The sequence below is a fragment of the Electrophorus electricus genome, chromosome 24, assembly GCF_041902795.1.
Source record: "Electrophorus electricus isolate QZ-2024a chromosome 24, ASM4190279v1, whole genome shotgun sequence".
In the NCBI taxonomy this organism is placed as follows: Eukaryota; Metazoa; Chordata; class Actinopteri; order Gymnotiformes; family Gymnotidae; genus Electrophorus; species Electrophorus electricus.
Genome location: NC_137520.1, coordinates 1,702,501 through 1,715,000, shown reverse-complemented (window position 1 = coordinate 1,715,000; position 12,500 = coordinate 1,702,501). Strand labels below are relative to the sequence as shown.

The 12,500-nt window shown below is 44.7% G+C and overlaps 1 long non-coding RNA gene across 1 annotated transcript in view; it reads left to right on the top strand.

Annotated features, from left to right (window-relative positions):
* The window catches only part of LOC145653573 (uncharacterized), a 19,237-nt gene that overhangs the window by 3,157 nt on the left and 3,580 nt on the right, over window positions 1-12,500 (top strand). Inside the window, exon 3 of the long non-coding RNA XR_014119799.1 lies at window positions 6,013-6,180. This is a non-coding gene — a long non-coding RNA (uncharacterized LOC145653573). The remainder of the gene's footprint in view (window positions 1-6,012; window positions 6,181-12,500) is intronic.

Genomic DNA, 12,500 nt, shown 5'->3' with positions numbered 1-12,500 from the left:
ACCAGGATTAGACTACTCCAAACACAGCTAACCAGGATTAGACTTCTCCAGACACAGAGTAGCAGGATTAGACTACTCCAGATATGGCGTACCAGGATTAGACTACTCTAGACATGGCGTACCAGCATTAGACTACTCCAGGCATGGCTAACTAGGATTAAACTACACAAAACATGGCATACCAGGATTACACTACTCCATTTTAAGTAATTTTAGCTCAATTTTAAATATACCATTCTTAAGTAACAGCACACTATAGTACAGTACAGTTTACAGTATAGTATAGTACAATATCAGTGCTGTTCTGGGTTTATTTCATTGTGATTTATGGGAGCTTTCTCCATGAGGTCTGGTATACATGTCAAGATTATGCCTTTAGATTATGCCTTTAGCATACCAGAGGACTGTTAGCAATATTAGCATACCAGAGGACTGTTAGCAATATTAGCATACCAGAGGACCGTTAGCAATATTAGCATACCAGAGGACCGTTAGTAATATTAGCATACCAGAGGACTGTTAGCAATATTAGCATACCAGAGGACCGTTAGCAATATTAGCATACCAGAGGACCGTTAGTAATATTATCATACCAGAGGACCGTTAGCAATATTAGCATACCAGAGGACCGTTAGCAATATTAGCATACCAGAGGACCGTTAGTAATATTAGCATACCAGAGGACTGTTAGCAATATTAGCATACCAGAGGACCGTTAGTAATATTAGCATACCAGAGGACTGTTAGTAATATTAGCATACCAGAGGACTGTTAGTAATATTAGCATACCAACATACCAGCATACCAGAGGACTGTTAGTAATATTAGCATACCAGAGGACTGTTAGCAATATTAGCATACCAGAGGACTGTTAGCAATATTAGCATACCAGAGGACCGTTAGCAATATTAGCATACCAGAGGACCGTTAGTAATATTAGCATACCAGAGGACCGTTAGCAATATTAGCATACCAGAGGACCGTTAGTAATATTAGCATACCAGAGGACTGTTAGCAATATTAGCATACCAGAGGACCGTTAGTAATATTAGCATACCAGAGGACTGTTAGTAATATTAGCATACCAGAGGACTGTTAGTAATATTAGCATACCAACATACCAGCATACCAGAGGACCGTTAGCAATATTAGCATACCAGAGGACCGTTAGTAATATTAGCATACCAGAGGACTGTTAGCAACATGAGCATACAACAGAGAAGATGTAAAGAGAGAGGGAGAGGAAAGGATGAAGGAGAGACAGATTGGGGTCGGCTCCAGAGAAAAGAGCAAGGAAGCGACATCATCAGAATGCGAGAAGATAGAATGAGACTGAGACGTGAGACGATAGAGTGCGAGTCTAGGGGAAGTTACGGAGCTTCTACAGCGCGTTGGACAAGGTAAGAAAGGAGCATGGGGAAAAAGGTGTTTCTCAAGCCACGGGCCGTCTGGGCGAGTGTGTAGAATGCTGACAGCAGCCGAAGAACAAGGAAAGATACAGAAAGAGAGTGAAGAAAGGAGAGAGAAGAGGAGGAGAGAAGAAAGGAGGAGAATTGAGGAGAGTCTGGACGAGAGAATATTCCTGTGCAGAGGGAGAGGTGGATGAAGGGATGAGTGAAATGAGAGAGTGCAGGATGGAGAATAGAATTATTAACCAGACCTGCATGGAAAGACAGAAGAAGAGAGAAGAGGAAGAGGAGTGAAAAAATAGTGAGTGAGGGAGAGAAAGACAAAATGAAAGTGAGATAAACAAAGAGAAAAATAGAAAAAGGGAGCAAGAGACAGAGATACAGAGTGAAAGTGTAAAAGTGTAAAAAGATACAGAGTGAAAGTGTAGAAGTGTAGAAAGATACAGAGTGAAAGTGTAAAAGTGTAGAAAGATACAGAGTGAAAGTGTAGAAGTGTAGAAAGATACAGAGTGAAAGTGTAGTAGGTGTGGGGGAGGGTCAGGTGTGTGGGGGGGTAATGTGTGAGTGGAGGGTCAGGAGTGTGTGGGGGTAACGTGTGAGTGGAGGGTCAGGTGTGGGTGAGGGTCAGGAGTGTGTGGGGGATAATGTGTGGGGGAGGGTCAGGTGTGTGGGGGGTCAGGTGTGGGGGGGTAATGTGTGGGGGAGGGTCAGGTGTGTGGGGGATCAGGAGTGTGTGGGGGGGTAATGTGTGAGTGGAGGGTCAGGTGTGTGGGGGAGGGTCAGGTGTGTGTGGGGGGTAATGTGTGTGGGGGGGTAATGCGTGAGTGGAGAGTCAGGTGTGTGGGGGAGGGTCAGGTGTGTGTGGGGGGGTAATGTGTGAGTGGAGGGTCAGGTGTGGGTGAGGGTCAGGAGTGTGTGGGGGTAATGTGTGGGGGAGGGTCAGGTGTGGGTGAGGGTCAGGAGTGTGTGGGGGGGTAATGTGTGGGGGAGGGTCAGGTGTGGGTCAGGGTCAGGAGTGTGTGGGGGGTAATGTGTAGAAATAGATCCGTCATATTTCACAGCTCAGTGATGGTGTTCCACCCACAGTCCTACTAAACCATAGCTACTGTACCCAGACCGATCAGCTATAAACATACACACACACACACACACACACACACACACGCATAGACACGCACACACGCACATACACATGTACAGACACACACACACACAGACAGACACACACGCACACACACACACACGCATAGACACACACACACCCACAGACACACATACAGACACGCACACATGCAGACACACACACGCGCGCACACACACACACACACACACACACACACACACACACAGACAGACACACATGCACAGACACACACACACACACACACACACACACACACACACACACTGCTCTTCTCTCTGTGTGTCTTTACCCTAAAAATAGAACACACAGAATGACATTCTGCACCTAAACACTGGAAACTGGAATATTAGAATATTAAACATTTCATCTTTGTGTTGTAGTTTGTCCTCTTTGGTCAAGTGCACTTAGACTGATCAGTGTTGCTCATGGGTGTTTGATTACATTTAAAAAATTGCATCATTTCAGGTAAATATCACATATTGAGAAGGTGTGGATTAGATGAACTGGCAGTTTGGCTCCTGTTGTACTGAATTTGAATGTAATTTTTCAATATGCCTTCTAAAGTGATTATTAATATTATTTTTGCAGTTTACACCTCTCGTTTTCTCTCTCTCTCCCTCTCTCTCTCTCTATCTCACAAAAGGTAACTTTTATAAACTGGGTAATATATATATATACTGAGATAGATACTGTCTCTTTCTGCCTCTCATTCTCTCTCTCACTCTTTCTCTCTCACTCTCATTCTCTTTCACTCTCAAACTCTCACTCTCACTTTCTCTCTCTCATTCTCTCTCTCTGTTTCTCTCTCTCGCTACATTATATTCTTTCTCCTGGCATAGTGTGTAAAAGGTTTTTATTTTAAACAGATTTGATTTCTCCAGTGTGACGTTAGATCAGATTGCTCTTCTGATCTCTACATCTGTTGTTCACTTCCTCCTCTCCTCCATACAGCTGTTTAGTTGCCATTGTCTATTTTGGAGTAATTAGCCAACAGTATCTCTCCAAATCAACTAATCTGCCCTGAAATGAACTATTCAATAAATTAATTAAACAATGTATTTGTGATAAGAAACGTCATTAATTTAGTGTTATTCAATTAGACATTTTTAGTTCACTGTGTCTTCAAGTTCTGTTGTATATATTTATTCAGCTCTTGGAAAATTATTTTAGATTCTCTCCGGTCTACATGTTTATTTATCACGTTACGGCCCCGCCCCCCTCCTCAAACGTCTTGGTGTGTGTGTGCGTGTGTGTGTGTGTGTGTGTGTTCGTCTGTGTTGCCATGCCCTTTCGTGTCGTCCACCTGTTCTGTATTATGTGTAATCCTCTTGTGTGTGTATGCATGTCTCCTGTGTTGTAGTATGTGTTGTTGGTGTTTGAAAGGTGTTTAGTGAGGTGTGCAGTGTTAGATGTGTTGTCTGTGTGTTAATAAAAGCGTATGTTTGAACATGCCCCTTCTCTGCATCCTGTTAAGCCTCGAATCATCACAGTATTATGTAATGTAATTATGTAATTATGTATTTTACAACATTACAACACTATATATGTTACTTTAACCCTAATCCTAGGTAGATGATGTCCAAAACATTTTTGCCAAATCTGAAATTCATTAAATAAAATATGAAGCACTTAAAACCAAAGACCTAAACCTAGTCCCATCTATCGGTCCCTTTCTCAGTCCCCTCTGCTGGTCCCCTCTCTCGGTCCCCTCTCTCAGCTGGTACTGAGACTAACTAACATACTGACCCCTAACACACAACAGCCTCAGTTCAGCACTGCTGAACAAAGTCCAATCAGAGTTAACAAATGATTAAACACGTAAATAACTTGTAACACTGGAGCAAAGAATCCCACACATATTCAGAATGACAGTGCTAGTAAGCGCTAACGCTGACCTGCATGCACCCAAACAGGAGAACATTTCACAAAGGACGATAAAACTCCTCCTCTCAGATTATTAAATTCTAAAACATTAAAGTTGTTCTTGGCAAAGAGCAACGGCATCTATCAGTATAGAGTTTGTGGGGTTCAACATGCCGTAGTATAAGGAACAGTGGGTGCCTCATTCAACCCCACACAAGGTCTGTCTGCTTCTTGCAGGTATCTTAGAATTTATTTTATTAGTTTTGGGGGTTTTTATTTCAATAATATTTATATACATATTCACATTTTCATAGGCTAGTGAAGAAGACTGCATGGGGTGGGCGTGGCTCTAATGAAGAGGCCTGCATGGGGTGGGTGTGGCTCTAGTGACGAGGCCTGCATGGGGTGGGCGTGGCTCTAATGAAGAGGCCTGCATGAGGTGGGCGTGGCTCTAGTGAAGAGGCCTGCATGGGGTGGGCGTGGCTCTCTCACACATGCCACTCTCCCAGCTTGGCCCCACCCTGCATGCTTCTGTAGTGGCTGGTGTTCCAGTACCTTCTACAGACTCCGCCCACACCCAACATTAATGCAACGTAATGAAAAAGTGACCTGCATTTGTCCTTAACCAGGCTGTGGCAGTTATAGGTGGAGACAGGTGTTTATCTACCTGTGGTCAGGCTGTGGTAATATCGACATGGTTGTGGTTAATTGTAGCGTGAGGTACGGATTATTTTGCGTGAGTGTAAGGTTGGTGTCTTAAGGTGAAGGCTGCAAGCACACTGACCTCTCTGCTCACGGTGGGGCTCCACATCAGCCACATGAACTCTGCTCTGATGATATTTCTGCTAGACGTTTAAATGTGGAGGACTGAACTCTGAGCTGGTGCTTAATACTGTCAGTACAATTCTGTGTGTGTGAGCAAGCATGCATGTGTGTGTGTGTGTGTGTGTGTGTGGCAGCGGGGTCACTGTTACAGTTCATGGCATTCACACCTTTCTAAATTAGCCGTAGTGAAAACATGCAGCTCCTAGATCAGTACTGAGACCAACCTGAGACACAAAGCCCTATTACTACTGCAGTACTGAGACCAACCTGAGATACAGAGACCAACCTGAGACACAGAACCGTATTGCTACTGCAGTACTGAGACCAATCTGAGACACAGAGCCATATTAATCTACTTCAGTACTGAGACCAAACTGAGACATGTGAGCCATGCACAAGCAGAACTGAGATGGCTCACCTACTTAGTGTAGCTGATGATTTAAAATTAAGAACCACATAATTAAAATGAGACCAGGCTGAGCAGACTTGGTGATTTGCTGTGAAGGAAGTTTCCATGCTGTGAACTCTCCGTTATTTGGTGTGGGTGGATTACCAAGAACTGTGTGTGGTCCTGCCAAACTAATATTCCCTACACACAGGGAATATTGTGGTGTGGATCTGTACAGCAGCAAAAACCACAGAAACCTAACAGTGTTACACACACACACACACACCTTTGTTTTCCTCTGAACTCTGTTCAAATGACACAGTTGAAGCAGATAGGTATGTCGTTTTGTAGTAACTAACCCTCCAATGAATCAAATTCTGTAGGAGGAAACAGGAGAAAAGACTCGTATGTGGATTGAAAGGGTAAGGAGCCGATACAGGACGCAGCAGGGCAGGACGCAGCAGGGCAGGACGCAGCAGGACAGGATGCAGCAGGACAGTCAGTTCAGTCAGCTGGAGCTCAGAGTTGTCGACACCCAGATGTACCGACAGGTAAACAACAATCACCAGTGATCAATTCATCTGGTACCAGTGTTCCCAGTTCTTCTTTCTTCAGCGTGCTGTTATCCATCTGTTGAAACCAAAGCCCATAGGAATGCTACTGTGTACATTAACCCAGAACATGAAGAAGAACAAAGAAGTTAAGTGGCGTTGTGAGATGCCTTCAGAAGGAGGTGATGGCTTCTCCAACCCCCCACCACAGACACACACAAATACTCACAAAATACTTACAGAACCTCTCCAAAACAGACGTCCTCCTTAATGAAAAGGTTCGGTGTGTGTGTGTGCGTGTGTGTGCATATTTGACCCTCAGCCCTGAGGCTGTATTTCTCATGACAGAAGACAGCCCTGTCCTGCTGTGACCTCATCAGTCTCTTCCTCTTACAGATTGTTTGTGTGTGTCTGTGATGATAGAAAAATGTGAACATTTTAGGACATTCTGTTGTTTGTTAACATCAGGATGTTCAGGGATGGGTTATGGTTTGGTACAAACTCATTTAACCAGTATTATGCAGAATAGAAATATATGATGTTTTCTGCAAAGAGAGTAACCTGTGTGTGTGTGTGTGTGTGTGTGTGTGTGTGTGTGTGTGTGTGTGTGTACTGTATATCTGGACCATCTGTGTCCTTAAGGTGTGACTTACAGTGGGCAGACATTCAAACCACATAATGACTCTAAAAATATTTGTATTTTGTTATGAGAGTTTTATCTTAAGAATCAAAATAAAGTATTCAAACGTGAATGTGTGTGCCTGTGCGGGTGTGTGTGTGTGTGTGTGTGTGTGTGTGTGTGTGTGTGCGCGTGTATGTGTGTGTGTGCGCGTGTGTGTGGACAAACAGCTTATGCTCACACACTTCTTGCCTCGAGTACAGCAGGTCTTCTGTCTCAGCACGCTGATGGTGGAATGAACTCCAACTACCTGTCTCACTACCTGTCTCACTAGCTGTCTCACTACATGTCTCACTACCTGTCTCACTACATGTCTCACTAGCTGTCCCTCTAACTGTCCCACTACATGTCTCACTACCTGTCTCACTACCTGTCCCTCTAACTGTCTCAGTACATGTCTCACTACCTGTCTCACTACCTGTCCCTCTAACTGTCTCACTACCTGTCTCACTACCTGTCCCTCTAACTGTCTCACTACATGTCTCACTACCTGTCTCACTACCTGTCCCTCTAACTGTCTCACTACTTGTCTCACTACTTGTCCCACTATGTGTCTCACTACCTGTCTCACTACCTGTCTCACTGCCTGTCCCACTAACTGTCTCACTACCTGTCTCACTACCTTTCTCTACAGCTAAATCTTGCTGAATTTAAACACAGACTGAAGACCCACCACTTCAAGAAAGACACTTGAGTGATCCTTAGTCACTTCAAGGCACTTTATTATTGATGAATATTCATTGACTCCTTTACATAAATCTGCATTAATAAACACCCTTGTATTTACGTGCCTTGTGTGTCTTCTCTGTGACAGGGGTCTATATTAATGGCCCTGATATACTAGCAGAAGGATTTCAGACGTGGAGATAAACAAGTGTGTTTGTAAGTCACTCTGGACAAGAGCATCTGCTAAATGCTGTAAGCATAAATATGTGTGTGTGTGTGTGTGTGTGTGTGTGTGTGTGTGTGTGTGTGTGTGTGTGTGTGTGTGTGTGTGTGACTGGGGACACAATGCAGGGTGAATTCTTTCTCCTGTCTGCATTCTCCAGTGATGTCTCAGATAGCCTCAGTTCCAGCCCAGCAAACACACACGCAGCCCCTGCAGGGAGTTGAACTGTTGGGGGATTTTGGTGAGCAGCTATAATAAGACAATATGTGTGGGCAGCTAAAGGAAGCTAAACCAGGAGTGTGTCTCACACTGTGTGTCTGACAGGAGTGTGTCTGAGAGGAGTATGTCTGGCAGGAGTGTGTCTAACATGAGTGTGTCTGACAGGAGTGTGTCTAACATGAGTGTGTCTGAGAGGAGTATGTCTGGCAGGAGTGTGTCTGAGGAGTGTATCTGACAGGAGTTTGTCTACCAGGAGTGTGTCTGACAGTAGTTTACGCGCTGTCCAGGGTTGAGGTGTCTGGTCAAACATGTTTGTTGTCCAGGACATTTACTCCTGGAGTGTTTCTAATGATGATATAAAGATATAAATAATTAAATAAATGATATAATGATATATAATTTGATGTAAAGTGAACGTATATGCAGTGTGCTTCCTTTTTGAGTGTGTGTGTTTGTGTTGAGTTTGATTTTTGGTGTGGATGTGTGTGCGTGTGTGCACGCACATATGGAGGTTTGGGTGAGGTGATAATTCCCACAGAACAGGTAAAATGAGTTGGTTCTCACTGTCATGTGTGTATCCTATCAACACGTGAGATCTGTGGACCCCCAACTGTCTGGCTTGTTCTCCTGAACCCACAGACATTTCCCATGTGACCTCACGTGACCATACTGGAAATGTTGGTGGGGTTTGATGATAAGCTCTGTAGGTTCAAACTGGTTGTCAATGATGATCTCTTAGTGCCGTGTCCTGCCAGGGTGAACCTGGGGTTGAGAGTGTGTTCACACCATAAGTCTTCATGTCAGGCACAGTGCAGAGGAGACTGTCATGACGACAGTCCCATGACGGGCAACACTGCTAAAGTGATGTGTGTCCAGGTTTGGGAGATGACCCTGTTAACACTATACTCAGTGTGTCACTGCTGTGGTTAGTGATGGTTTCCCTTCTGGGAAGATTTCACTGTGTCCTTTCAATGTGTTAAATGTCAACACCCACGCTCCAACTGTGTGTGTGTGTGTGTGTGTGTGTGTGTGCGCGTGTGTGTGTTGCGTGGGTGTGTGTGCGCCTGTGTGTGTGTGCGCGTGTGTGTGTGCGTGTATGATGTGTGAAGATAAAGGCCTTTTTGTTCCCAATGCTGCTCTGTGCTGCTCTGTGTTGTGCTGCTCTGTGCTACTCTGTGCTGTGCTACTCTGTGCTGTGCTACTCTGTGCTGTGTTGCTCTGTGCTGCTCTGCTCTGTGCTGGGCTGCTCTGTGTTGTGCTGCTCTGTGCTGGACTGCTCTGTGCTACTCTGTGCTGTGCTACACTGTGCTGTGCTGCTCTGCTCTGTGCTGTGCTGCTCTGTGCTGTTCTGCTCTGTGCTGTGCTGCTCTGTGCTGTTCTGCTCTGTGCTGCTCTGTGTTGTGCTGCTCTGTGTTGTGCTGCTCTGTGCTACTCTGTGCTGTGCTGCTCTGTGCTGTGCTACTCTGTGCTGTGCTGCTCTGTGCTGCTCTGCTCTGTGCTGTGCTGCTCTGTGCTGTTCTGCTCTGTGCTGCTCTGTGTTGTGCTGCTCTGTGTTGTGCTGCTCTGTGCTACTCTGTGCTGTGCTGCTCTGTGCTGTGCTACTCTGTGTTGTGCTGCTCTGTGCTACTCTGTGCTGTGCTACTCTGTGCTGTGCTACTCTGTGCTGTGCTGCTCTGTCCCCTCCGGGCAGCAGGTCTGTCCCCTCAGGGCATGCTTACTCTGGACACAATCCACACTTCCTTTGTAGTATTTTGTCTAGTGGTCACAGGTTCTCAGGGCCAAATATTTGTATTGTGCTTTTGTGTATTATTTCCAACATATGATGTGTGTTTGTTTTTTGTTGGTTAGAAGTGTACTGGACTTGACTGTTTGGGAGAGTGTGTAGTTGTGTGTAACACTGGTGGGGTTCAGGACCAGCTGGCTGGGGTCTCCTGTCTGCGTCCAGCTCCTGGCAGACCAGTGCTTTAGTCTGGAGTGAGTGGGGGTCACGAATTTTGACACATTTCCAAAACTTTAGCGCTCTTGTACGCTTTAGTGGTTGAGCACGCTGTCCTGACTCAGTCCTGTAGGAGCTGTGTGGTGTTGTCCTCTGTACCCACGGACACCTCGACAGAATTCTGTATACCATGCCTCACACTGTAAAATCTTTTAGTGTCAGAGGTCAACGCACTTTACTGCTCTATAGTGGAACTGATATAAACACTGTTTTTAAAAAAGATTCTAACTGGTACTTAAAATTTGACAGATTTCTTAATTAATCTTGTTTTTTCATAGTCAGGCCATAACAGAACATATTTCAACAATAAAGAACATATTGTTATGCCTAAATATGTTCAATTTTTGTGTTGCCCATTTTAATATTTACATTGATTTTTTTTGTTTATGACTCAGCACTGGAATATTAGTATTGTGTGAAAGATGTTTGATGTCTCTCTGTTTTCATGTTGGTAATACAAGGGACTGAACTACTGAACAAAGCTCTTAGACAAATAAACTGAAGTGTTTGTGTGTGTGTGTGTGTGTGTGTGTATGTGTGTGTGTGTGTGTGTGTGTGCTAGTGTGCGTGTGTGTGTGTGTTGTGTGTGTGAGTGTGTGTGTGTGTGTGTGTGTGTGTGTGTGTGTGTGTGTGTGCTAGTGTGCGTGTGTGTGTGTGTTGTGTGTGTGAGTGTGTGTGTGTGTGTGTGTGTGTGTGTGTGTGTGTGGTTGTGCTCCATTGAATTTGTGCAGATAAGAATCATAATAATGGGCCTGAGAGAGGGGAGTGCCAGTCCTTCACACACACACACACACACACACACACACACACACACACACACACACACACACACATGCACGCGCACACACACACACACACACACGCACGCACACACACACGCACGCACACACACACACACGCACGCACGCACGCACACACACACACACACACACACACACAGTTACGTATAGTTTCTCTCGCTCACGTACGTACACAAACAGGTTTCATCCAGCAGTAAAATCTGTGACATTGAAGAGGGGATGTTTTGATCTTGAAAAGACGGTCTGTGTGTGTGTGTGTTATTTGACACTCACTTACCTGTCAAGTGTTTGTTTAGTATTACTGTACCTTTTCTGCACACACACACACACGCGTCTTTTCTTCCCACGCCCTTCACACCTGCTCAAGGTGCATCAGCAGCTGTTAGTGACCTCACTTATGCACTCCCTCACTCCACACTCCTCACTCCAACACTTCTCACTCTACACTCCTCACTCCCTGCTGTGTCACGTTTATCTGCTGAGGAAACCTGGGCTTCCTCTACTGACACCCCATCCCAAAACTGTGAGGTGTGCTCTTCCAAAGGTCAAAGGTCACAGTGGGTTCTGTATTTTTTATTATTATGATTTATTATTACAGTGTTTGTGTAGCAGGTTCATAGGTCAGAGGTCAGTAGGTTGTTTCCAAATAAGCCATTGTTTTACAAGCTGGTCTTCTAGTAACTCTGTTACTCCAGGACGTCAATACTGGTTTGTCAGTGTTTTGAGTCAAACAGGCAAGATCGTTTCGTTTTACACGTATTCACACACACACACACACACACACGCACACACACACACACACACACACACACACACACACACACACACACATACACTCACACACACACTCACACACACACATTCTCTTCTGCCATTGCTCTTGTTGTTTCAGAGGTCAAAGTTCGTAGGGGTGAAAGCTTAGGCCAAGGGTTCATTATAAACATCTGCAGACAGATGTCTCCACACTCCACATACAAACACACAAATACACAAATACCCCCCCTCCCCGGACAAGCTGATGATTGTTTCAATCTTGCCATTCGAATGAGCTCCCACTTCTAGGAATTTTGGCATTAGTGCCGTGATTAATCACTCTCAGTGTTTCTCACACACACACACACACACACACACACACACACACACACAGAAATAGGAAAGAGAGGGAAAGACAAAAACACAGAGAAAGAAATGAGTGTAAATAACCCTGAAAAACATGTAAGAGATGAAAAGCAACAGAGATTCCTGACTATACGCCAGAGGAGTGATGTAACATACATGCCAGAGTGGGGTTATTTCTCCAATACGTCTCCAAGAGCAGTAGGGTTATGTCTCCAGTACATCTCACAGAACAGTAGGTTTATGTCTCAAATACGTCTCACAGCACAGTGTTCTTACTTCTTCTGTAAGTCTCACACAGAGCAGTGGGGTAATTTCTCCAGTACATCTCACAGGCCCATTCAACACCACTGCCCAACAGGTTTAAATATCACACACATTACACATAAACACACACCAAACACAAAAACACACACACACACACACACACACACACACACACACACACACACACACACAAAAACACACGTCCATCCGGTTAAAATATCTCACACATTACACAGAGCTGAAAAGCAGAAAATCTGAGCTTTTTTGGGAAATATGAGCATAAACAAGAGAGTGGAAAAGTCCCTTTACAGGCTGTGGGAGTTACTGCAACTTCATTCACTCACACACACACAC